The 27076-nt window shown below is 32.9% G+C and overlaps 1 protein-coding gene across 3 annotated transcripts in view; it reads left to right on the top strand.

The window, feature by feature from the left end:
• The window catches only part of LOC117168904 (myocyte-specific enhancer factor 2), an 86665-nt gene that overhangs the window by 37438 nt on the left and 22151 nt on the right, over positions 1-27076 (top strand). Inside the window, exon 1 of one of the 3 annotated variants that reach the window (XM_033354839.1) lies at positions 17662-17683. The exons of 1 other annotated variant lie outside the window; for it this stretch is intronic. The gene's annotated coding sequence lies outside the window, so the exon portion shown is untranslated. Of the gene's footprint in view, positions 1-17661; positions 17684-18282; positions 18304-27076 lie in introns of those variants that run through there. One more of the 3 variants, XM_033354840.1, reaches the window with a different exon arrangement.

Below are 27076 nucleotides of genomic sequence, written 5' to 3'. Positions count from 1 at the left end.
ATTAAACCTGAGAGTCCAGTGAGGTCCCCCCTTAGTCTTGAATTTGGGCACACTGAAAGATTTTCGTCCGGGTTGTGCATCACATTAAAGTTTAAACGAACGAACGCCGGGAAAGCAAGCGTAGGCGGTGATCCACCCCACACGTGGCCCCTCGGCCGAGTGTGGGACATGTGTTTTCCAGCCTCCTACAGAGATTACTCCACGGGATAAAACACATCGTACGTGGAGTGTGCTTTAGCCCCATGTGCGCTTTCGATACGATGTGAAACTTCTGTGATACATCCCAAGATCCCAAAGTAAACGTGAGCTTCGTGCGAAGAAGTTCAAAAAATTTAATTCTCTTTAATATATTGACCATGGGAAATAAATATTTCGTTTTTTTTTAGGGAGCATCTGTAGGGGAGAAGCGGGTGATGTGGCGTAGTCGCTTTTACAGAAATCTGCATATGAACAAGTGGGTTTGGGTTCAGTATATGCATTTATGAAGGCAATATCAAATAGTGCAAAAGTTAGATTAATTAAAATATAATTTTTTAATTTTGAAGGTGAAAAGTTTGTTTGGGGTGTTTTTCATCTTTATAGTAATAACAGTAGCGAAAAAATCATTGAAGCTCATATAGTATTTTGCTCCATGCAATTTAATATTTTATTAATATTGATTTTCTGATTTTACCGAAGGATGTTATCACACAAAAAATGAAAGATAAAGTCCATCGATTCCAGGTGAAAGATTCACCGCAACAAAAATTAACCTTGCAAGATAAACTGTACATTAATCGAAGATAATTTCCGATTTCTAACCTAGCCTGGATTAATCTTTCGCCTTATAATCGCATCATTTTTATACGGGGTGTAGCGAGACTGCTAAATGGTATTAAATAAGTTCTAATTCGTCTACAATAGTATAATTTATTCCGGAGGTGATATATCAGTAAGAACAAATTATTTTCGTGTTTTCTGTTGCTGATTTTACATGTTTTACCAAAATTTGCTCACTTCAGCGTGACGCAGTAGATGAAATCAGAATTATTCTCATAACCTCGGTGAAACTACCGCCGAAGTATGTTGAATTTTTAAACGTTGCAAGTCTTACCTGCAACAAATTTTAACTTTTGTTTTTCCTGTGACGCCGTAACAGACGACAGCTTTTATTCCATCTTAGGATAAACTTTGGCCAAATAGCATGTAAACTTTAACAGTGGGAAACTTTATATGCTACAAAATTTAACTTAGTTTTTTCTATGATACGAAATTGTGCGTTAGATTGTTAAAAAATTATTTTTATTCTGCAAAGATAAATATAATAGTGCGCGCGGCATTTCCTGTTTCTTCCCTACTGCTATCCGTTTACTTAACGAAGGCCCCTCCAAAACAGCTCATCATTTTTGAAAATTACTCTTAAAAAAAAAGAGCAAAAAACACAGCTGATACCATGATAAAGCTCACTGTATTGTCCATAAGACAACACCACATCACAGTAATTTTTATTCCGCCTCCTGATAACAATTATCTGCCGTTGCATAATTGTTGTTTTTAATTGTTTGGATCATTTTTATTTGAATTAAGATCAATAATATCTCGGGAATTTACTGTGATCTGTTCATGTAGGAAAATTCCGTTTTAAATTACCATAAAATATAATTGATACAAAAGTTTTTTGGACTGGATTTGAAGAAATTGGATAATTTCAAAATATGCAATAGAGCAATAATTAACTATGACATACTTAAAATTTATAATTTTTAAACAATATTGTGCGAAGCCAGAGAAGGGAAATTATTCAGAAGTTCTTTTCTACCTAAAAAGGAGTAATAGCATATTAGTCCAGTCGCCTTTTTTTTGGGGGGGGGGGGGCGGAGATAAATGCTACCTGAAATTTGACTTCGGTTTCTTGTAGTCATGTAATGCTAGCGCGTGTGTATAAACATTGGTTAAAGATAGCAAAAACAGGTTTTTTGTTTATTGTAACTAACCTACATGTCCGTCAGAATAAAAATTGAAAATTGTAGGTCTTACAAATATCTACAAAATGACGTCGTAAATTAAAATTTGTTCATTTGTTTACATAAAAAAAATTAAAACCGCCCGAAAGTGCCTTTTTTATCTGAGCAAAAGTGGGTTATTGTCCTCTACGGGAGTTTTGCTATCAATTACACTTAGCGGCAAAACGAGTTTTCATTATTAAATTCCACAAAAATGGGTATAAAAAGAGGACATGTTTTTTCGTCATAAACAAATGGAATAAGTTTGTCAATTTTCACTCGATGGAATCGGGATGAAATTCATTCGATAAGTGCTATTTTTCTACACATTAAAAAAATATGGTAGTTGCAGAGGGGGTGGGAGGAGATAATTTTTTACTCGAAACTTACTGCTACTGCAATTGTTAACCTACAGAGTTGAAATTTACATAAAATACAGAATGAGAGCTTTAATACTTGTTATTAAATTTCCGAAGTAGGGGAAGCCGCTTTCGCGTACGTATGATCATTAGACAATATTTGAATAATTTTTTACATTATTTTCTAATGTATTTTTTTCAGATGTATATATTTAGAGGAATAAGGTATATATTGTAGTTAATCTAATAAACAATATATTAATGGCAAAATTAGGAAAGATAAATAACATAGTTTGTATTTATAGATAAAATATTTTTCGAGAAGAAACCAACAGAATTGTTAAGAAGACGGAAAGCTAAAGTTCTGATTAAAACATATATATCTTGATACATCTATTTATTGTTAAGATCTAAAAACTGTCTCTCCGCCTCCTCGTTCCTTTTCTATAAACTTTTTAGAGAATCAGACCCGGTTATAAAAAATAAATTTAAAATCCATATATCTTCGTTAATTTTATAGAAATTATAGTAGAACTCTTTTTCTATATTTGGTACCAAATTGAGCTTTATAAAATGAAAATGGACGTACGTATTCTAATTGTTACATTAAGAAAACGTAACATTTTTTGTAAGCCAATTTCATGCAATTTAATTATTGAAAATCTTTTTGCCGCTAAGTGTACTTGATAGCACAATTCCTGTAGAGGACAATAACCCACTTTATATTGAAATCCTATCGACCAAACCTATAGAAATTCCGTTGAAAAATAGTACATTTTTCATAGCAATTGAGCTGTTATGAAAACTAATGATTATTTTGGGATGAAATATGGCACACTTCCTAAAGATGATAGACATATTTTCTGTAGATATTTTGTAAGACCTACAATTTTCAATTGCACTTTTTTCTGACGGACTTATAGCCTTACATCGACAAAAGAATTGATGTACATTCTACATCAGCGATTCCCAAACTTTTTATGCACTTTCTGGGCAGCGGCAGGGCCGCCACCTCACATTTTTTCACAATACCTTGCCGCCAAGGGGGGACACTTGACTGCTTCACTGCTTGACACACCATGCTTCACGCGAGAGAATTTGAACGGGTTGAGAACAATTAAAATGTCTTAATATGTTAGTAAATTAAATTTTAATTAGTTGAGTCAATTTCCTAATCTAATTTTAAGCAAATAAAAAGAAATTTGATGAAAATCGGTTAATATCTTCAATGCCAGTTGACAGTTCTTGTAATTTGGCGTGTTCTCAATGATATGCTTAATTACTCGAAATGTTAACCGATTTTCATCAACTTTTTTTTCATTTTCTTAAAATTACATCAGGAAAATGATTCAGGTAATTAGAATTGAAATGAGCCATATCTTTAGGGTTTTAGTTATTGAAACAGCCTTAAATCTCATGTCAATGAAAGGGTCCTCATATCGGGGGGGGGGGGGCTGCCGAGTGGCTGGGCCCGGGGTGGCAACCCCCTGCCGGCGGCAGCCTCATCGGCCGGCGGCACTAGTTTGGAAATCGCTGTTCTACATCAATTCTTCATTCGGTGTTAGAATTTTTTGAGTTTTTTTAGCTCATTCTAGAAGATAAAACGAAAGGAAAAAATAATCGAAAAAATGTCAAAAGAAGTTGAAAAAAGTTACATTGACCATTTTTCTATACACCTCCTTGATGAGGTTGAGTAGAAAAACTGATACTAAAATACAGGGTGCGCCATCTAAATATGGTCGATGGAAATAGTGAATAACTTGAACAATTCTCAATAGATTTCGAAATGTCTTCGATGGCAATTAAAGAATTTAATGCCAAAATAAACTGAAAAAAGTTTCATCCCTCTAGCGCATATGGAACCCATCCCAAATCAACCCCTAATGTTAAAAAAAAATCTGTAAAAAGACGCTAATTTGCAAAGTCTGAATTTTTTCGTTGATAAGGACAAAATTTAATGCCAAAAGCACCCAAAAAAATTTAATCCTTCTAAGATCAGAGCCCAGTCAGCCCCCGACTGGAGTTATGACATAAATTTTGCCTAGCGAGTCTGCGACCAGCACACGACTAGGCTTTTAAAAAACAAACAAAGCCCGGTCAGTCCCGGACCAGAAACTTTATCAATCAAATTTGAAGGTTTACAATTTTTTCCATTTGGTTTCCAAAAACAACGTCAATCAAGTGACCACCTTTATGGCGGATACAAAATTGAACTCTTTTTCTGGCATTTGCCAGCATATCGGGCGATATCTCGAATATTGTACTTAAGCTCGTCTAAAGTCTTCGGTTTGTTGGCATGCACTTTGCTTTTTAAAAATCCCCACAAGAAAAAGTCCGGTGCCATTAAATCGGGCGATTTCAGAACGACCGCGATACTTTTGACGATACGCACGCTGTGTTGCAACAACTTACCGATTACATTGAATGAACATTGTCACTATTTCCGCGCGTTTTGTGGGCATGAACCGATTCATGGTTAAAATTGTAATGCAATAAACTTTCCAAAATGTGTTCGACGACACCAATAGGTTGAAATCTGTCAAAGTTATTCAATATTTCCATCGACCACATTTAGATGGCGCACCCTGTAGTACCTTAACTATAAGGTAAACAATATAATAGGCTTGTAACTAACAATTGTAAAACTTCAGTTACAAAACCTAGAAGGAGCAGTACCGCTTTTTAAATATAGAATTAAGGCCAAGGGTCGAGTGGGTCACGTGATCAGATTCCTAGTTTACCGCCACTTTTTTTTATTTCCCAACTTGTTTTCATACACAGCGCCACATCAAGTTAAAACTTTGGGATAATAAACAAGAAGCACTAAGAATGGTGGGTCTGGTCCTACATTTGTATAATTATGAAAAAAAGTTTTTGTTTTCAATAATTTTTTTGTGCTTTTTTCATAATTAATAAAATTTAGGACCAGATAAGTTGGGAAATAACAAAAGTGGTGGTAAGTTAGGAATCTGGTCACGTGACCCACTCGTCACATGGCCTTAAAGGTGCTCCACTTTCCTCACATATGCGCAGCTTAGACCCAGTTTACTGTATGTAAGAATCTTTTTGTTTTAAATTACTTTTTTTTTGGCTTTCAGAATAACTAAGAACAATTCAAAAAATGCGCACCCCGAGTAAAGAACTATCAATCGGGTTCCTAACAATATTGGGTAAAAGCTGCTTAATTTTAAGATTGTCGTAGTTAAGTATTATCATAGTAAATACAAGAGATAGCACAATCATCTGCAGTTGTATTTTATATTAATTGTTATCATTATATTGAAATTTATTTTTCACGTACGAATAATCAAAATATTAAATTATTTACACATGGAGAGAAATTTCGGGATATTAATTCACGACAGCAGTCTTTGATTTTATCACGCTTTAGTTATTCCAAATATATCGTAATTAAAAGTCAAGCCACAGTAGAACTTCATAAAAACCCACGGTTTTCTTCTTTTCTTGAAGGCTATGTTATTATCGAATTTTCGTAAATAAAAAATTGTGAATTTCTCGTCTTATTCGCAATGATGTATTTCATCATATGGTGTAAGCTATATTTTTTGCTGTTTTTCTTTTAGGAGTAAATAAAAAATTGACCTGTTTTAGAGTAACCTATAGGTTTTAAATGATTTTTTTTACAATCAATTATTCTAGAAAAAAATTCTCAAATAATTTTAAAACGGCCTAATAATTAAACTCCTATTTACCTTGCACTGCAAAACAATTAATTTTTCCGTATTATAATCTTCGATTTAAAAATTTGCGGCATCAATCTCTAGATTTTAAACCATAAACTCTATATACTAAGTTTTATAATCTATAGGATTTTAAAAATTAACATCCAGTTTGTAGGGCCGTCTCACGAAATCTACTGAATATTAATAAAAGCTTGTATCTTTAACATTAACTTGTTTGAAAATCTGCGAAGTTAAACATTTTAATTGCTAAATTTCATCTGTGACTTGGAATAAAGTCTGTCGATAGAATCGTAATTTGCATGTTTTAAATTTTCAAATCATCCTTTGAATACTTTAACTTTTAATATATGTACTTTGGTATTTGGAATTTCACTCCAGGAATTTTCAGTGTGATATGAACTTGGAATATTTTGAATGAGTGTATCTTTACATAACGTCTTGAATTTTATGATTGAAAAAAATAAAAATCTAAAATTTTTAACGGCGCAAATGTGACGATTTTATTATTCCTCAAATTTCATGGTCCATATGAGTAATAGTTACACCTTTTGATGAATAAACTTTAGAGACTTTTTTAATTTAACAGATTTGCGAATAATTAGCTTGATAAATTAATCATTACTCTGAAATGACTTTTTCAAATTAATGCGTGTCTACACAAAGTAAAAGATTGCAAATGGTATTGGTATAATAACTCTGTGCAGAATGGGAGATACTGTTTATGATCTTGGATTTTAAAAAGTTTGAGAACAATCTATATGTATTAAGCCGTAAAAGCTGGATGTTAATTTTTCAAATCTTGTTTAATAAAACTTTATTTTATAGCTTTAATAATCCAGGATTTTCATAAAAGGTATCAACCATTTTTCTGAGTAACGAAAGCAAAAAAAATTAAGTTTAGAATATTATATCAGTTACTGTAACTGAAAATTTCTAGAGGTTAAAAAGTTTTGTCGATTCATTATTATAATATAAAACATGATGTCGATATTTTTCCTAAAACTATAAATAGAAAGAAAATATAACTGAAGTTAAGACTAACCACTTCTTATGTATCAATGCTATATGTACACTCATTGTATTAAATATAATATCAAAGCCCATCTTTTATGATAAGAATTTTTTTTACAAAAAATTTTATTTATTATAAATAATATTCGTGTGTAATTGTTTCGCAAAAATTTGAATTTTCAACCAGAAAAGATTTTGTTTGACTTTTTAGCATTGAAATATGAGATTTAAAAAATAATTTAATTTTATATGAAGCTAGTTGAATTTTTAAAACAAAAAATTCAATATTTTCAACCAGAAATGTTGTCTTTTCAAAAAAATTGATGAATTTTCAAAAGTAATCAAATTTATAACTAAAAAGGTAGTATTGTGGATAAAGCCACTGCAAACAAATAAATATTTACAAGGCAAACAAATAACTATCAAGAATATTATACCATGCGGTTACCCCAAAAATTTATTTTTAATTATCTCTAATTTCCCACTGACCAATTTTTTATTTTCCCTGACCATATTAATATTCAAAGAGCAAAATCATAAACTTGTAAAAATTTCAATCTAGAATCTTTTATAAATGAAATAAACTAATTTCAAATTAAAATTGAAAAAACTTCAAATTTATTTTACTTGACTTTTTCCCTAACCAATAAAATTTCCTGGCTTTGAAAAAAATTGTTGTTAGCTAGGTTCGTGTTTACTCAACAGGTTTGTTCAGCGTGTGATGTTCCAAAAAATTTTGTACAAGAATAAAATGCCCCCCTTAAGTAAAAAATCATAACAAAATTTTTCTAAAACGCCGATTACTACCAATACTGGACCTTCATGCTTCGTCTGCTAGCCGCACGCGCTCGAGAAGCAAGGAGTGCGCATGCAACTGCACATTTCTTTACGTCGCTTCTGAAGTTAAATAAAAATTTAGTAAGTTTATTATAAAAGTTATGGAATTAAATATTCAGCAACCTAATTTCGTAAATTTCAGTTACTTTAGTATCTTAAGTGTGTCGGAATTTTCCGAACATTTATAACAGTGTATTTGCAACATGAAAAATTAGCTAGTCTGGATAGAAATTTGAACTTTAACCTATATCGGTAATCGATAAGGGATTTCAATATGAATGGTCACATTTGGAAAACTCCAGTTATAGTTATAAAATTAGATTTTATATGAATATATCTTATCTTATAAGCGAAAATTCTGCAATATGCGAATACACTCTTTAATATATTTAAGTTAAAACTTCGAAATCTTTCTGAAAAATACGTTTTGTTAAATGAAAATGTTTTGAATATATTTTTATCCATCTCATTTTTACGTATAAAGTGCATGTCTTAAATTCTTTATAGAAATAAAATATAATTTTGATCAGTTTAGCAGCTTCTTACAGAAGACATTGAATCGACCATTAAAATTTCTTTAACATACTGCAGAGTAGAGCAGCCTTTGCCCTAATATATATTCTTTAAATTTTTAAAGATCGAAAACCTTAAAATATACATTTTTATTAAACTTATCACGGAAAAAAAAGAAGATAAACTTTACATCGATTTCCGACGAAAGATTCTCTGCAACAAAAATTAACTTCACAGGATAAAATTTACACAAATATCGGTTAAACTTTCTATTGTTTTTCCATGACAAACACATATTATTTGAAAGCCGCGAAGTTGGCTAAACAAAACTTTATCGCTCTAAAAAATTTCCTGCAACAAATTTTATTCTTAGTTTTTTTCTGTGATGTAATTGAAGTTCGAAATGCTTAGAAACTAAAATATGATTTTTTTAAATTACTGAAATAATTTTGCTATCAGGAAGACCTGGAAATAACCAAAAATTTTGCAAGTCTTTAGGAGAAAAGTATATGCAATTACCTGAAAAAACACAAATTTCATATCACATTGATATAATGCAACTTAAAATAAGTTCGATTTAAACTTTTTCTTGAATGCTAAGTTTAGTTGCTAATTTTTTCATTCATGAAATCATTCAGTTTAAAAATATTGTGGAAATTCTGAAAAATTCTACTTTCAATATATTTTCCATTTTAGGTCTTCCTTTTCAAACGCACATTTTTAATTTAAAGGATTAGAACTTGCAGTTTTGAAGACTTTAACAATTAAAAATTAAAAGTGGTTGCAATAGAACTTTTTATGATAAAAAACGTTTCAAATGCATCAACTGTAAATATCAATTAATAAATTATTTTATCATTTTAAAATAATTTCAAATTCAAAGATTCATAATTAAACACATTTGTTCAATTTCAAATCCTATTGAAATATAGTTTTAGTCTATAATATTCTATTTCTAACCGATTCAAACTGAAATTTTCTGATTAAAAAAGGTAGCAATTTATTTGAATTTAATTGTTTCGTGTAATATTTCTGTAATTTGAATGTAAAAGTCCCGGGTGGAAATTTAAGTCTGGGGCTGGCCATTCTACGGCCGGAGAGCCCGGCTTTAAGCCGGGAGCTGGCCGGGAAGCCCGAATTTAAGTCGGGCTGTGGGCGGGGTTTCTGGTCGGAATCCGACCAGCATCGTCACGCTGCGCTGCCCAGCGTCCGGCCATGGAGCATGGCCGGGGAGCCCGACCGTAGCCCGGGCAAGATCAATTGCTGATTTACTAGATTTAAATGATACTATTTTTACGTAGTCGGTGAGAGACAAAAAAGGTATTTAAAAAATAAATATTAAATGATTGCGAGTATTTTGACTTTAAATATTAATAGTCCTGTTTAGAGTAAATACATATATTACATTTTTACACATTATATTACAAATAAAATTAACCTAAATCTAACGCCTATCAGTCGGGAGTCCTAATAACTGCGCTAAACCGACAAGTTGAAACTCGTTGAAAATTCCATACTCATAAGTCATAAGCTACAGTTCAGAAAAGTTAAAGTACTAAATTTTAAGTTCTCTTCTAATTATTTATTATTATGCGGCGTTATGTAAATATAAAATACACGAACTTTTAACAGGAATACCAATAAAATACTTTTTAAATAAATAATTTAAATCGATTAAAATTTTTTTTGGCGTGATATTTGGGTTTTTCCCGTTGTGGCCAATCAGCGCCCGGTCAGCTACAGTCTGAGCATTCCATCATCAGATTTGTCTGATCAGAGCCCAGTCAGCCCCCGACTGGAGTTATGACATAAATTTTGCCTAGCGAGTCTGCGACCAGCACACGACTAGGCTCTTAAAAAACAAACAAAGCCCGGTCAGTCCCCGACCAGAAACTTTATTGTGACAGGGTTAACCCGGGCTATTTCCACACGGGGTGTGGGATTTTAATGTTTACAGAACAATTGAAAAATTATTATTTTTTAAAGGGCTTAAAAATAAAATAATTCAACTTCTAATTTAAAAATTTTTCAATTGCAAAATTGGTAATCCTTCAATTTTTAATTTGTCTAACTTAAAAAGATTTTAGAATTATATTAATTTAGGGAATTAAAAATGATAAGGTTAAAAGGTTCGAATATTTACGAATAAATGATTAATTTCAGTTTAAAAGTTTAAATTCAAAAGAATCTTATTTCCGTTTAGAGTTTAATTCGAATTCTTTTAATCTATATGATTTTCTTTTGTTATTAAACTAATGTTTTTAAATGGAAGTTCTCTGTTAGGGAAATTAGGATAAAACTGTTTTTGCTGTTGTCCAAAATAAAATACAAATCATTTGTGAAATAAAATCCAAAAACCGAGCATTTAGTGTAAAATAAGAATCTAAAAAAATTACACATTAATGTGCCTGGGTGAATAAAGCGTATTTATATTAGAGTGATTCCCGTCTAAAATATTTCCAAGAGTCACTTATTTTTCATTTTGTTTAACCCATAACTTCTTGAAGAACAAATGAAAAACAAGGGACTTCTAGGTATTAAAGCACGTTGTTATTACATCCAACGCTAAATTTATTTCCGTAATTTAAAAAAACTTACATTTTATTTTATAAACCTTGCGAAATTTAGTTCCAGTTAATTTTCCTGTTTCTCGATAGCTTTTTTAACGTTTTAGGAACCTTTCTAATAATTTGAGGGTCACCAAAAAATATATAAATCGCATCAACATTTAACAGTCTCTTTTATATTTTTTTCCTGTGCATGTAAATTCACGACGTCGAATTTATTGGGCTCGCAGCCGGTTGGGTGCACGTGTTCGAATATACACGCACGCTTTCAGGAATGTCTGAAAACCCTTTCGTCGAAGAAGCTCATGACATGGACTCTAGAATCTGTAGACACTCCAGAGTGACTCCCATCTCGAAAGTTTTCGAGGGGCTACATTTTCTTTTGTCGACAACTTCCTAATTCGCTAATGCAAAGTTTTACTAGTAAGCATGCTTAACTGGTTGGTTATGCAGGGTTCATAATTGATAGACGCTACATAGGAATTGTGGTCGAGGGGTTTTCGGAGGGTGAAAGGAGGACAAGGCACCCGTCACTTACTTAAAGCACGTGCTCTGGTTCCTGGCGGCTGCTCCTGCTCAGCTTCAGCCATAGCCATAGTCTCAGACTCAGCCTGCTGCCGGGTTAATTTTAGCATCCAAGCTGTGACTTCGCCTTGTCATTAGGACAAAGAATATGGCTGAACTGCGTTTGCATATGTCGCTTCATTAATTAACAAAGAATAACAACATTCTCTTAACGTTGCACTCCAAAAACTTGAGTTCACTTGGCACCTTAACTTATATGTGACTAATAAAAGTACCCCTGTTCTCGTTCAATCAGCAGCTGTTGCCATTACTTTGAATCAGAAAGTCAGACCAATCTTGTCTTATCCAGGGATTTTCTTCTTCTTTAGTCATTTTCTACACTTTTAGAATTATTGTAGTTTTCCACATCCGAGTCATTCAATATGATTTATTATAGATACTATAGCAAAGATGCAAAAAATCGTTTTATGAAGAGTAAGAATAAAGTTTTTCCAATTATTTAAAACAAGTTTGAAGCATATTCCAATTAGGGGTGGAAGCTTTCAACTCATTACTTGCACTTAAAATAGAAAGGGATCGCCCGTACTTTTATATTTTACGCGACTTTTAAATAAAAAATTTAAATCCATTAAAGTTAAATAAACAAATACTAAGATATATTTAAATAAAGCAATTTTTGTTTTTGAAACTGCCAACTGTAAACACCATTCAAGGATATTAATATCTTCGAATTAGCTGTATGACTTCATGAGTCACATGATGTCAGTCTTCATGATGTCATACAAAATCGAAACTTCAAGTACAAATGTTTGGTTAGTAGGAAATACGGAGAAAAATTTCAAAACTCGTTCTGTTATTGATTTCACTTATTTTCATTTCTAATAGACCCTTATAATCTTATCCTTATCCTTGTCTTATATCCTTATTGTAGTCAAATATTTTTCATAATTCATCATTAATAATCGTTGCAATCAATTTTGGTACAAATCACTGCTTTAAACATTTGACCAATATTTTTGGTTCATTTCTTACCACTCAGAGAAAAATTTGTCTTGGAATAAAAGCATCGTCCTCTTGCCTGTTTTGTTTTGAACAATGTGAATGTATTTTTTACACAAATAGAATTATTTGGCTGCAAGGTTAGGTGAAGCTAGTCGCATAAGGAAATTTTTTCTTACAAACGATTCATATTGAGACAAATAAAAATCCCCTCAACCTTAAATTCAAAAGGAAATTCCATTTACGTCGAGAAACATCCTATTGTCCCAATGAGACCTTTCTCTGAGTGGCAATATTTGTAGCTAGGCCAAGGATAATTACCGTTGGTTTAGCTATACATTCTTTTCCATTTTTATAGTATAAAACTTCGCATATAATTTGTTCATTTCATTAAAATTCATCATAAAAGAAGGGGGCATTTCTTTGGTCTTATACATTGTACAAATATATTTTAATAGAACTAAAATAAATAATCTTCTATATCACGGAGAAAACTGAGTCTGCTAAAGTTTACGGATACTTTCTGTAAAATGTATACACATTTTGATTATATTTTAAAATTTAAAGATGTCAGTTTAGCAGAAAAATTCAGTAAATCTTTCAGAAAATATCCGTAAATTTATAAAATAACTGAAAATTCTGTAAACTCTGCAGAAAATTCGGTAATCTTTAAAAAAAATCTGCACTGTCCCTATTTTATCTGAAAATCCTGTACGTTTATCAGAATTCTTTTATGCGAGTATTTTTCGCGTAAATTTATGATGAAAAGTTGGGTTTTTTTCTGGTTGACTTTAGACATATATAGCCAAAAAATTAAAGAATCGCGAACACACGAGCATGATGGCGTTGGCATTGTACAATAACATGTATTCTACATATATCTACAACCTTCGTCGTTGAACATTTGGCATGTCTCCTAGATCGTGAATGCTCTGACAAAATGTACACAGAATGCGTTTCGCAATACTTGGGACCATTGATCTGCCATGACATATCGACTGACTGAAAGCAAGAAATCATGTTTAATTAAATTTGTGATTGGGAATTGTATTGCAGTTTTCTGATCATATGAAATAAATCAGAATTGTATAGGCCATCCTAATTTTGAAATCATCAAGATATTTTAAAGTCAAAATCTCATTATTTTTATAATGTTTTGAGTTATTTGAAGTAAAATATGACTGTCTAGTAATGCGAAAGTTTCCATAAGACTAACCCATAACACAATGCTTAAAATTGTGACACCGAACTAATGATAATTTTTTTAATATGTTTCAGGTAAGTACATTCGCATCTTTACATCCAAGTATATTTGTGTAATAATTTCATATTGAAAATTTGTAAGTATGTTTACTTGTTTAACTACTGGGTATGAAACTTTTATTTTCTGATTTGATTTCTAAAAAATAGCAATTGCAATTGATTAATTGATTTTTTCAACATCACAAAATAGTTAAAGTAGGGTGTTTAGCGGACCAGGAAATCGGGAAAACATCGGAAATTTTATTCATGGTCGTGATTTTTTGTCTTCTATCGCAAACTCATCTTTTTGTGTTTATCTTCTTTTTATTATTGAGTCGAAAATCAGAGGGGGGAAAATCTGATTGCCTAATGACGTATAATATGATATCATCAGTGTTTTCGATGATTGCTTGCTTAAATTTTTTCTTTTAAGGGTGTTCTATAGGTGTACCGTCAAGTTCGCAAAATAACTTCATCTTTAAATTGAGTTATAAAATTGACAAAAAAGGACTATTATTTATTGCAAGAATTTTTAGAATGCAAACCGAAGCGTAAATAATAAAAAATATTTATTTTTTTATTTTACTATAGTTAGTTTCATATTTGTATTTTTTCTTCCGCTTTAAGCAAAATTGGTAATTTTCATAAAATTATATTTTACAAAAGCTTATTCTATTCCGTAGAAAGTTTTTAAACTAAAAATAATTATACGTAATGTTTCTAAATAAAGTAATTTTCATCAGAAACGACTAGAATATAATTAAAAAGAACCTTGTCAGGAATAAAATAAGCTTTTGTCGATTAAAATTAAATGAAAATTACGACATTTGCCTAAATCGGAAGAAAAAACACAATTATGCAAATAACTACGAACCGAGCTACTTTTTATTATTCATGCTTGGGTTTCTTCTAAAAAATTTGTTGCAATAATCAATAAGCCTTTTTTGTATGCAAAAATAGTGCAAATTTGAATGTTTCACTCAAATCCAAATGAAATCCAATATAATAAACATTATACAAATTTAATGCAAAAAAGTTGAAAAAATTTGATGACATCTCATATTTAGGAAAATAATAATAAAATAAAATAAATATATTTTTAAAATAAATTTGATAAAAACCTCATGATTACTTATTTCATATATATTTTATAAAAAATGTTTGATGCTATTCTGGCTCATTTTTTAGAGAATTCCCATAGCTTTAAACATATTCAAGAAGAAAAAGGGTAACTCTCGTTTAATTAATATTAAAAGAACTTAAGCAATCATAAGATAATATTATATTATCATAGGATAAGTTTGGCACGTGTAAATGAATGTTTTCACCCTAACATAAATTTTGTGTATTTATATTGTTAAAATTTCTATTTCTGTGTATGTTACATATAGTTTGGGATAAATTTCAAAAAGACATCTTTAAATTGATTAGGGAGAAACCAACAATTTCAAATTGACTGATCACTTGACACCTTGTAAAGCTATTCATTCTGCTATTTATCTAGAGTCTGAAATTGAAAGGACTTGTATTTGAAAGAGTCCTAATACCCATTATTCACCTATGAAAGAGAAAATCAAACATAGTTGGAAACCAATAAGGTAGCGGATCTAATCAAATTTAATCAAGCTTTCCCGTAATTATTATTTTATCGTTCCTCGGTAAACTGATTCAAGTCTTTCACTTGCACTGCACGCGACCGTGCGCACTGTGCATATTGTGTGGATATTGGCCCTCCAGAACAGAGTAGTAGCAGAAACGCGGGGCAAGCCGGCTGTGCTGTCAGCTGCCGACAGATTTATTGAGTGGCACGTGCCGATGTGAAGCAATGTCGTTTCACTTTCCTGTTTTCTTCCAGAGTTCCGTTCCGTTCATAAACGACTGCATGATCTTGAGTTTCAAATGCACGCTTTGATTATTATTCCGCTTCTCTGCGCTTTAGTAGCCCCTTTTACTCGCTGGAACAATCAGCCCGACTAACCAGGTGGATTTTATAACAGCCCCTTCGCCTTTTTGTCACTGGAACTAATTTCAAACCTGCTAGCTAATTCTTTTTTCATCTTGTCATTTTTTTTAATTTCGACGAAAACTCTTTACTGATATTAATAGTTTTTATTATTTTATGAAAGGGGAAAAATGTCGTTTTTTTCATTCGTAAAATATTAATATGTCAGATTTTTCTTTCAAAATCCTTTATTAATTGCTTAAGGGAACACTCTTTCAAATTTTTATCCAAATTTTTATCCAAATGTATCAATCTTATACGATTGTACTGTACCAAACGGAATTCATGATTCAGTTGATCGCATTTTTGAGCTCCACACAGCCGCTCATGACAGCGTTGATTCATTCAGAAGGATATGCGATGGTAGTTAGTCAATTTTACTATTTCGAAAATGCCCCATGTTTCGATAAACGGATTAAAGTTGAATATTGTACAACGACCGAGGTCTGCTATCTCATGTTTATGAAGTATTCAGCAGTATCTTGAAATGCAGCGCGACTCCATGCTAATATCAAATAATTCCTGAATTCTTGACATTACGGAAGATTTTATTATTGGATATACACCTGACTAGGGGTTCTGTTAAAATGAAATTACGTCACGTCACTCGCGGAGAAACGAATGGTCCCTGTCTCATCTGTCGATCTAATTTATACAACTACTCTTGAATAATCAATGACATTCTCGCAGTGCCGGATATCTCGCTCCATCGCTTCACCTTCATAATTTGATTAAAGCAGAAATTAGTCACAATCTGATAATAAGCGATTTTACCGATTAAACTTCTGCCCCACTATCGACTTATTTGATAACCACTTCAAAAAGTGACTTCAATTTCAGGAAATCTTTTGTTGATTCAAAACATTATTGATGGACATCTTGTTTACAGAAAATACTACACTTTGATCCTGAAAATCCAGAAAGGCCATCCAGTTGGATTGGTTTCATAATTTAAAGCATTCAAGTATGGAAGATTTCATTTGGTAAATGTTAATACAACCACATTTGGGTGCTTTTCTAAACTTGAAAGTATTCCAATCAATGTTTGATTTACGCTTATTTAACACTTATATTTTTATGCTGTTAATACTAAATCATTCAAATATTAATAAATTAATAATGAAATAACATATTTATTTCGATATTTTATTGCTTATAGTCGTAACATAATTTCAAAAATATACAAAATCCAATAGCATTTCGTATTTATGCTTTATCTTCATCCCTGCATTAGGTGACACGCTCATATGTATACGATTAAGTTCCAAATCATCAAGGCGTTGCAAGCAATGAACAACTATGTTGAACGGAACGTTGTCAATGATGTTTTGGTGGCCAGGTGTTGTCACTTACGTATTTGCAACGTTGATACTTTGGGATTTACTGAATAATTCAGTTAGATCTTTCCTCCTGAATATCTGAAAATCTTGTTATCAGACCTTACCAAACCTTCTTTGTCCCTTTCCTCAACGTCTTCCAAGTATCAATCAGTGATTATCTGCGCAACCAATCCAAGATAATCAAACGTGCTTTTAACCTCCAAGCTGACTTAGATTCTAGACATGTTGTAGTCTGCACCTCAAGATCTATCTGCGAGATGAGAGAGCGATCTTGACGTGTTTCAACGGATCAGCGTCCCGCCTCGGTGGATCTCATTCGTTCTTTCTGGTTTCTGCAGGCGTCCCGACGGCGACCCTCGGGCGAATCGTCTGCTAAGACCTCGTCCGCCATCATCCTCGACGCGGTCTTCGCGATTCAGCATCTTCATTCTAGTGGCGCGTCGATCAAATAACTCGTGGGCAAAAAGGGGTACAGGGGGGTGCGCCGGTGCAGAATCTGCGAAGGGGTATAGCGCGAAGCACAGGGCTATATCGGTGGTATTTTGGTTTTGGCTCGGCTCGGCCCGTGCAGTTCTGGGAGTGGAGTTCTAAAAACAGCAGAGGTAAGTCCTATCCGAATAGCAGCTGCTCGCAGCCTTAGCTTAGCCACCAGCAACTCGCGCTCGCTCGCTCGCATCAACGCTACTTGTCTCCTCTTCTTATAATACCTACCCAGACTACGCCAACCACCACGCACCCCGATTTATTTCTTCACACCGGAATTATTTTTGGTATCTTTTCCCTCGGTTTGTTAATACTTACTACACGCTAAAATTGTAACCCCGCGCAACCCGTGCAACGCGCTACGAAAACGTTTTACAATCAAGGTCCGCTTAGTTCGTTTGGCGCGCGCACTGCATGCACTTCGCACCTTTCGGGTTTTTCGATAGTTAAACCTTCCTTTGATAACGATCGCGATTCTGTTAGCTATATTTTGGATCGATTGTTCATGATCCATATCACTTTCTCTGTCCCAGTGGTTTCGGAAAAGGACTAAAACTGATAGTCCGCAGCGAAGATTCGCTAGCGTGGAATAAGAGCACGGAGGAATATCAGTGTCAAGTTGTGCTATGGTTATGAGGATGACATTGGTCATTAGTGCGCGCTTCTGCGAACACGAGGCGATGACTCCTCAGCTCGGTAGACCACCACCATGTATCACGGATACTATAACCCGGCTCATGTAAGTCCGTAGGATAACATCAACATGGCGTCTACCGTTCTCGCGATGCAATCTTTTCAGGGGAATCATCTGATCAGAATCCCGTTGTCACAGAAACTTTATAGGGGAAGATTAGCAGTTATTTACTCAATAGTCGTTCAAAACACTCAGGCGTTTTTGCTCAAGGGCATAGGGTTGTATAAGTTTAGTACGAGCCACATTCAGGTTGCTATCTATTCGTTTTATGACTAGTAGTCACATGAATCTTAAAGTTCCCATTCGAAATAGCTGTTAGTGCGTAATTATCACCTATATTACTCTACGACTTAATCGACATGTTGAAACTTTGAAAATTAGACAAGCATTAGATGATTCGCTAGAGCAAATGTGCTTGCAATCTGATATTGAAAGTATTCGTGTTTGTCGCATTTTTAAGAATAATGTAATGACATCCCTAAAAGTATGTTCACATGCCGTTATGTCTTCAGAATTATAAAGTCAAGAAAATTTGATATCGCAGTAAAAAGAGAAACATTTTTCTTCCTTATTTGTTCTAGGCAAATAGAATATTGTCTTTTTTTAAATTTGATCTGACATTCTACTCAGGATTATGATTGTAATCTCTAATCTCATGCATGAATTTCTGAGCCTTTCTATTAAGCTATCCGCAAAAAAGAAACTGTGCATTTCATGTCTCCCAATTCATGATTTTTTCAAGATATATTACAACATTTTTACATTATTAACGTAAACATAATATTCTCATGAATGGTTAAGAACATAATATTATTGAAGACGTTTATGATCAATGAAAATTATTCTTATTCATAAACAAGGGAATGTCTCCAAACTGATCAAAAATACAATTTGGATTATTTCCAATACAAAATCTTGTGCTTGTTAGCTGCAAAAACGTATATTCTTGTGTTAGAAGCGGACCATTCCATTATAATTATTTACGAAAATAGTCGTTTACCATTCATTTCAGAACCTCAGCGAATACAATTACTCCAGTCAATGGGGTTATATTGATTTCAGATAATTAAATTTCTGTTAATGCATTAAAAACACATTTTGACAAAATATAGAAGAGTTAATTCATGAAGCATGATCCATGCATTTTGTAATTCATTTGAAAAAGTGATAGGAATATACCTTTATGTGTTGTTGTTTATAACACCGAAGACGTGAGAATTATAAATTAGAACAAGTTGTTTTTAACGAAACTTCTTTTCTTCATTATTGATTATTGAAATATCTGAAGATGTGACACGCGAAGATGCCAACTCGAATTACATACTAAGTTTTCTCCATGATGTTGTGCAATGGAGTTCTTTCGCAAACGTATTATCGCATATATATATGAGCGCATTAGCGTTGAACGCAAATGTTGTCTCTGATTAGGTGTCATTTGCTGTTCTTATTGTAAGACTGCTAATTACTCGTTTAGTGACGTTGAATCTTCTTCGATAACAGGTTTTAGGTGAATATTTGACGCAGAAAAAAGGATACGTAAAATTGACAGAATAGAGTATGTTCGGTATGGGCAAGATTACTTTAGTAGATTTTACGAGGACTTTAATTGAACGAGTTAATTTTATGTAGATTCACCTATCTTCCAGTAAAATCTATAAATTAATAAAAAAAATCAGAATTCAGACGGCTTTCTTCTGTGGGTTCGTAATCACCTTCATGGTTTTATATTTTATACTCCCTCAACATCGTATTATTGTTTTTAATAATATATTATAAAGGCTATTAGAAAAAGTAAACTAGCGTTTTAGCTGTAATAACATGAATTCCCAACAATCAATAATAGTAAAAAATCGTAGTACTAATGTTAATACTCCTCCATAACGTATTTACCAAGAGCTTGGTCTTCGTACGTCCCCCACGTTTATGCCCAGGCCTTTTAAAATAGAAGGTCAAAGGCATTGAAAACTAAAATTTAGTGATTGTGAATTATCTTTTTTGTTAAAGCTTTTTAGGCTTTAAGCCCTTTAAGGAATATATTCTCATCACGTGCCTCGTTAGAAAAAAAGGTTAAAAGCAAATTTTCAGATCTAATTTAAAAACTATTTTGTTATTAACCATTCTCTTGTACCTTGTCTATTTTTATTTAAAAATTTAATTTGTTTATTTGTAATTTAATTTTTCAGGATTAAAACAAAAACTACCTCTCTTTAAAAAATTATTAATGACGAACTTGCAGCTTTTTTTCGGTGAACGACTTCCGTCTGTTTATTTTTTCGTAGCTTGTATCGTTTGTCCACATTTTTTTACTTTCAATGTTGTTTTTATGAATAAAACAAAAACTGTGCGTCAAATCAAAAAGTTTTTCATAACGCATTTGTAGAAATTTTTTGGGTGCACACTTTTTGTCTGCACATCTTTTTTCGTATCTCGCATAGTTTGACCAAAAAATTCCTGAATAGGAACATTTTATGGTGGTTGTTAAAATTAGATCCTTGAATTCTTGGTTTCATTTTCAGGAATTCTGTAAATTAACTTCATTATTGGACGTTAAATAGGATTTTAAATTTGATTATAATCTAATTTGAAATTTCTTAAAGTTTAATTCAAAAAGTTTTCATGATAATCTTGTAGGGCTTTCGAAAAGCAAAGTTTTTCTCCTCTTAACTTTTTTCATATCGTGCGTCATTTACCTTAAAATGTTCTTTTTTTTCTTTTTGGATTTTGAAAATGCTATAACTCTGGTCATTTTTACGTTATAAACAAAGTTATGGGTATAAACTGTTCTCCTTTTTGCATACTATAAATAGCCGCACATAGAATTTTGAAAACTTGAACAAAATGATTAAAAACATTTTTTAATTGCTATAACTTTTTAATTTTTATACAAAATAGCTGGTTAACGAACTTCGTCCTTCTTTTTGATCCCTGTAACTGTGCGCCAAATTGCAACTCAGTCCGATTGGTCGTTCAAAATTTGCCCAGTATACAGACGACAAAGGCGACAGCGACAACAGATAGACGGACACCACCGTGAAACTGTTTTTTTTTCGGATTTAGGGGGTCTCGAAACTTGAAGATTTAAAGAAATTCGCAATAGTCAGTTTTCATTGTTTATTTATTATTATTGATTTTTTTTCAATTAGGAGTACAAATTAATCAATCCAGAGTAAAAAAACATTTTTAAATCCATACTGAGATTTCTTATCTCCAATTGGAAAACCTATTTTTTCCGTATGGTGGGACTTCTATAGGTTCTAATCATAGTTTCTCTAACAGTCTTATATATGATATTGTGAACTTTTAAGGTAGAAGAAAAGCTTGAAACATCACTGTATTGTTCATCTCAACTTGACTATTTTTCTTTTTCCTCAATTCGTTAGTCGAAAGAATGGAAATTTTAAGTAATCTACGTAATTAGTCTTTCAATTGGCATATTAAAGAGAATAAATGGAATTATAATATTCAAGTAAAAATTATTTAAACCTAAAGCACAAATTTTTTCTTCACTCATAATTAAGCAATCGTGATGCTTCAAAAGGTCATCTATATATTGATCCATATGCCCCACTACGTCACAGATAGATTTTCTTTGAAAAAGTTCACCTGGTTTGTTCGTCGTGGAGTTTTGCTTCCACTAGCCAGGTTGACGTCATCCTCGACACTGTTTTTTGTTTCTTTTTGAAAACGTGCCAAATGCGTGAAACATATGCTGATTCTTCATCGCGTTTTTGGATAAGCGCTACCCAGCGGGTAAAAACTTCTTGAACATAACGTAACAACGTCAAAGTGAGCGCACCCCTCAATAGTGAGCCACTCCGTCTTGTTTTCACTTGAGAAGAGTAAATTTGATGAAAAAAAGTTACGTGTTGCATGAAGTTCGTAGATATATTAGGTATAATACTATATAATGTATGCTACACGGGACAGAAGTTATTAGTAACAAATCAAGAAAATATTAGTCTGAATATCAGAAAACCCCATTATTTTTTTTCTTATCAAAGAAAATTTTTCTTGTCTCAAGGAAATGTACTTGATTACACAAAATTAAGTCCAAACCAATTTTCTTGATTCAATGCTAATTTCTTTACCGTGTACGAAACATCATGTATATGCTATGTCAAACACGCATGATAGAAATCGTGAAAATTCACAATATTTATTATGTACGTCACACAATAAACAAAAGAAATGAAGAATGTGATCCATGTGCGTACATTATTATTATATAACCAAAAATTCCAAAACACTCCACACTTGGTGACCCTGATAGATTGCATGTTTACTGGTACGACTGACACATCCAATTTAGCTGTGTCTTCACGCATATAGTAAATTATAAAGAACACATATTGACTATCGCTATGGGCATATATTTTAACGTGCGAGTTTGTGTGTATTTTACATTGTATTTTACAAGGTCTTCATATATATTTCAGTAAACAATCGAAGTAAATGTTGCCAGTTGGTACCTATAAGTACGAATTTCGTTTTTTACCGATTACTGTGGCTTACTAAAACTTGGCTCAGTAATAATTTTTAGTGACTCACTGTTGTTGATTTTGCACTTATATTCATTTTCAGTAAAAACATTTAATAATTTCTGTGGAACTTTCCGAAAATTGTAATTTAAATATTTACAATTGTTTTAAATTCCTGCGTTTCGATTTTTGCGTCCCCCGTTCTTAGAAACAATCGAGTATGCAAGTTTGGATGTTTTTATCTTTACATTTTTATACGCTAGTTACTACACGGCTGTGCAAAACAAGCAAACTAATAAATATATTCATAGTCGAATTGAGGAATGAGTGCAAACGTATTTTCTTCTGGGAAGTTATTTTTTAGATAATTATACATAATGGACAATCTAAGCAGCAATAGTACACCAATTTGTAAAATGAATATTTTTTTTAAAAAGTAGTGATCATTGTGAGATAAAATTTTCAGTGAAGTATAAATATATCCTGAAGTGAGACTTGGGAATCGGAAGGAGGATTTGTATTGCATTTAATGAAAATCAGATCGTTGGTGGAAGAGAGCAAAAAAGAGTAGAAAGACTCGGGAGGAAAAGGAAAAAGGAGCGCGCGTGCGGGGATGGGATCATTGAACGCGATCCTTTTGGCGTGATTATCGCTCCCTTTTCCGTCCATCTTCTTACAATTTATCTCCCTGGCTGTGCATGGTGTTTTTTGAGTGTCGAAACAAGATGTCCCTCAGGTCGAGAAGGCAGGGTGAGCGGATATCCGGTGCTGCGACAGACGTCCCAGTCTCTGCTGCTGATCTACAGGACGTGGGGTGATCTTCCAGTAAATGAATAAACGTTAGTGTTACTGCTAAGCTAGAGAAGATCACGAAGTTTGGCAGCCACCTGGTATTTTCGTTATGGGGTTCTGCTTAAGCTTATGGTGCGCTCCTCTACATTCTTACTTATACGCCTACCCTATACGGGAAGTCAAACTTCTTCACTCTTGCTACATTACATTTTACATTCTCAGCCGCCCTATAAGAAAATCCAAAACAAAAAAAACAACCGTCCCCTCTAGCTTTTATCTCTGTGTGCCTTCGAAAGTTATTCTTCTAAATCGTTTGTTATTTATTGTTTCTTCGTCTGTTCTTATATGTGAAAATGTTCCTAATCAATACAAAAAAAAATTCGTCGTAATTTCCAAGCCTGGCGTAACTAATAAATTACAGACGGGTTTTAAGATCAGTTTTTCTTCACTCTGGAAAAAAAAGTACTTGGCTGACACATCTGCCAGCAACACTCTTTTCTCTTAAAAATTTGGCTCGGAAACATTTAATCCAAAACTAAAAAATCGAAAAATTTATGAAAATTACAAATTACAAATTAATTAATTATTATTTTTATATTTTCCGTATGGAAAAATGTTATTTTGCTGGCCCGACCCAGGCCAGACTGTCTGTTTTCTAGTCTTGAAGCTGGCCAGCTGGTCTGGGCTGGGCCTGGTCAAAAGTGTAACATTTTTTTGGCTAGTTCCAGGCCAAACCGTATGGTCAGTCGCTAGTTATGGGCTGGTCAGCCACTAGTTAGATGCTGACCAGCCGCTAGCTAAACTCCCTTTATTTTTTTTAAAGACATAGAAAAAACTCATTTTTCACTATAAGTTTATTTAGCTGATTAGCGCCAAACTTGGACCAGACCAAACTGTCAAGAAGAATGAAAAAAGTCTTTTTTCATAGTGTGGATGTCTTATTTTCGTTCATTTTATATACCGTGTAACTTTTTCGAAATATGTCTAAAAGAAATTTGCTGATTAAACTTACAACTTTTTTTGGGTTTGTTTCGCTGCTCAGCGCCAGTCTTGAGACAGACCAGACCTTCCAGAGTCCAGACCAAACTTTGACCTGTTATTGTTCTCGGATGGCTGAGTATGAAAGGCAGACCTGGGAAATATCAGCGCCAAACCTGGTCCAGAACTAACTCCGGACTGCCATGACATTATTTTTCCAAACAGGTCATAAGAGCACAGCCCACTTTTTTATTTTTTGCATTCATGTTATCGTGCACTTATTTATAAAGTGTAGCATTGAAATCACTGTCACGTAGAAATGTCTATAGTCCCAACCTGTTCTATTAAGTACGAAATTTAAAAATATGGAATGAAAATATGCTTGCCTAGTGTATTCTCCAAAATTTACATATAAAAGCTGAAAACTATACATTTTTATATATGCAGCTTTACTCAGTGATATATTCAATGATTTTGTATTAAAACTCTACAGTTCACAAAAGTTGAAAGCTTTCCTCATCGTACAGGATTTTTTTGATTAATTATCTGTATCTTAACTTATGAACTTTTTCCTTAGTTTATTTTTTTTTCTTTGTTAAGCCGGAGATATACTTAAAAACTCTTCTAAATTCGCGGAAAATCATCCACCTTCGACCTTCTATTTTTGTCTCAGGATCTGGTGATCTGGTCTCACTTCTGTTGTTTTCCGTGACATTCTATTTTCAACCTGGTTTGATCGACCAGGTCACACGGTTAACTAGAATTTATTCAGTAATGAAGATGGACATTCCCAGATTTTAGTTAGAAATTTAACACTCCTGACACCGTGCAGAGGAAGTGGAATGCAATGACAAAAAGGGAAAAGTAACGCTTTTTCATTTAAATATATTAAAACTTAATGGGATTCATCTGAGAAGTCGAGCGAATACTTTCCACTGTAAAAATAGATGATAAAATAAATTAAGTGAAATACAATCCTAAAAATTCAGATTATTTAATAATAATCACTTGCAAATATCCCGATTATTCCACGGCACAATTCATCGTAATTTTCTTACCGATAATTTATTGGCAAATTAGTAAAACTTTTTAGTTCTTTTGAATAATTATTAAATCTGAAAGCTATTATCTCCATCTCAAAATTCAATATTGAAATTGACCTAATATTATCTGCCTTTAGCTAAATTAAATTTTACAATCGACCGATAAAATATCTGTTCACGGAGAACAATGCGGATTTGAGAACAAGTTTTAAGGACCGGAAATTTTAAAGTGAATCCTAGACAGCTAGGATTGTATTCAGAAATCGTAGACTTCCGGGACTAAATCCTGAACTGCTCCAATCTCATTCCAAGAGCCACTGTAGGCAGCACTTAACTTCTGGGTGGAGCGCTGGGCGCTGAGGGCTCTTGTAGCCAAATTCATTCAGGACTTGATTTCTCAAAAGACAAGACTCAGTCCCTATTTTTCGAATTTCTTGTTTTATGTGTGTATTGAAAAATCATTTCACTCTGATTCTTCAAATATAAAATTTTATTTTTTTAAAAATTATTTTGATTTCTGTCTGTTTTCACTGTTACTGTGATCGAAAGTTTCAATCATATATTTCAGAGTGAAATATCGCAATATATCCTAGTTGCTTCGTCGCTCATAATTATTAATCTACTCTGATTTTTAACGCGTCCCCGCATTTAAATGCCCCGGGTTAATTAAATGTCAAGCTTCGCTCGTCCATTGGTACGGCATTATTCAACATCTCCGAGAGTTTTTCGTGCTGCCCATATTCTCTGTCACTTTTGATTTTGCACATTTCCCACATTTTCTGCGGTATATAACAGACGGGCTTCAAACTAAAAATATTTATTTCGATAACTGTCCGATTATCCAATAAAATTATCGAGTAAATATGTGAAAAGTCGAGCATTCTTAAGATATGAACGGGATAAACTAGTAGGGATTTAAAAAATTATCGCCTGAAAATATCCCTTGTCATTCCCTATACACTATTTATATTTCATATATTTAAAATTTGAAGAAAAAAAATCACTTATAACGAAAGGGTACCATATTCTTGATCCTGAATATCAATTTTGAGCCATGCACCACTCTTTTCATGTTCTTACATTTAAAATCATACATCACAGAAAAACGCTGGTGTTAAACTTGTTGCAGCTGAAATTTCATTGGTCTCACAATGAGCATTTCAGAGAATGTTTAATCACATATATATATTCCTATGGACGTAGTCGCACATCTGGGCATCTAGGGGAATGTGTCATTTTGAGACTGAATTTTGGCTCTTGCTGAGAGTTGTGGAGTGCTGAACAGCACAGTCAGCCACCTGAACACCTGTCAAAGAAATTATTAGCTTTGCGATATTAGACTAAATAATTGTTAATAAGCAAACTAATTGGAATAATATTTGCCTAATTTTCAACTTTCTTTCATTTAACAGTGCGCACTAGTCACTTAAAATAAAATTATAACTTCCTAATAAAACTTCCAAATGCTAGGTTAATCATGGCCGTCGAAATTTAAACTATGTAGGATGTATACAAAAAGTCATGACC

The sequence above is a fragment of the Belonocnema kinseyi genome, chromosome 3 (genome assembly GCF_010883055.1).
Source record: "Belonocnema kinseyi isolate 2016_QV_RU_SX_M_011 chromosome 3, B_treatae_v1, whole genome shotgun sequence".
In the NCBI taxonomy this organism is placed as follows: domain Eukaryota; kingdom Metazoa; phylum Arthropoda; class Insecta; order Hymenoptera; family Cynipidae; genus Belonocnema; species Belonocnema kinseyi.
Note: the sequence above shows the minus strand (reverse complement) of the source record. Positions and strands in the feature narration are given on the sequence as shown.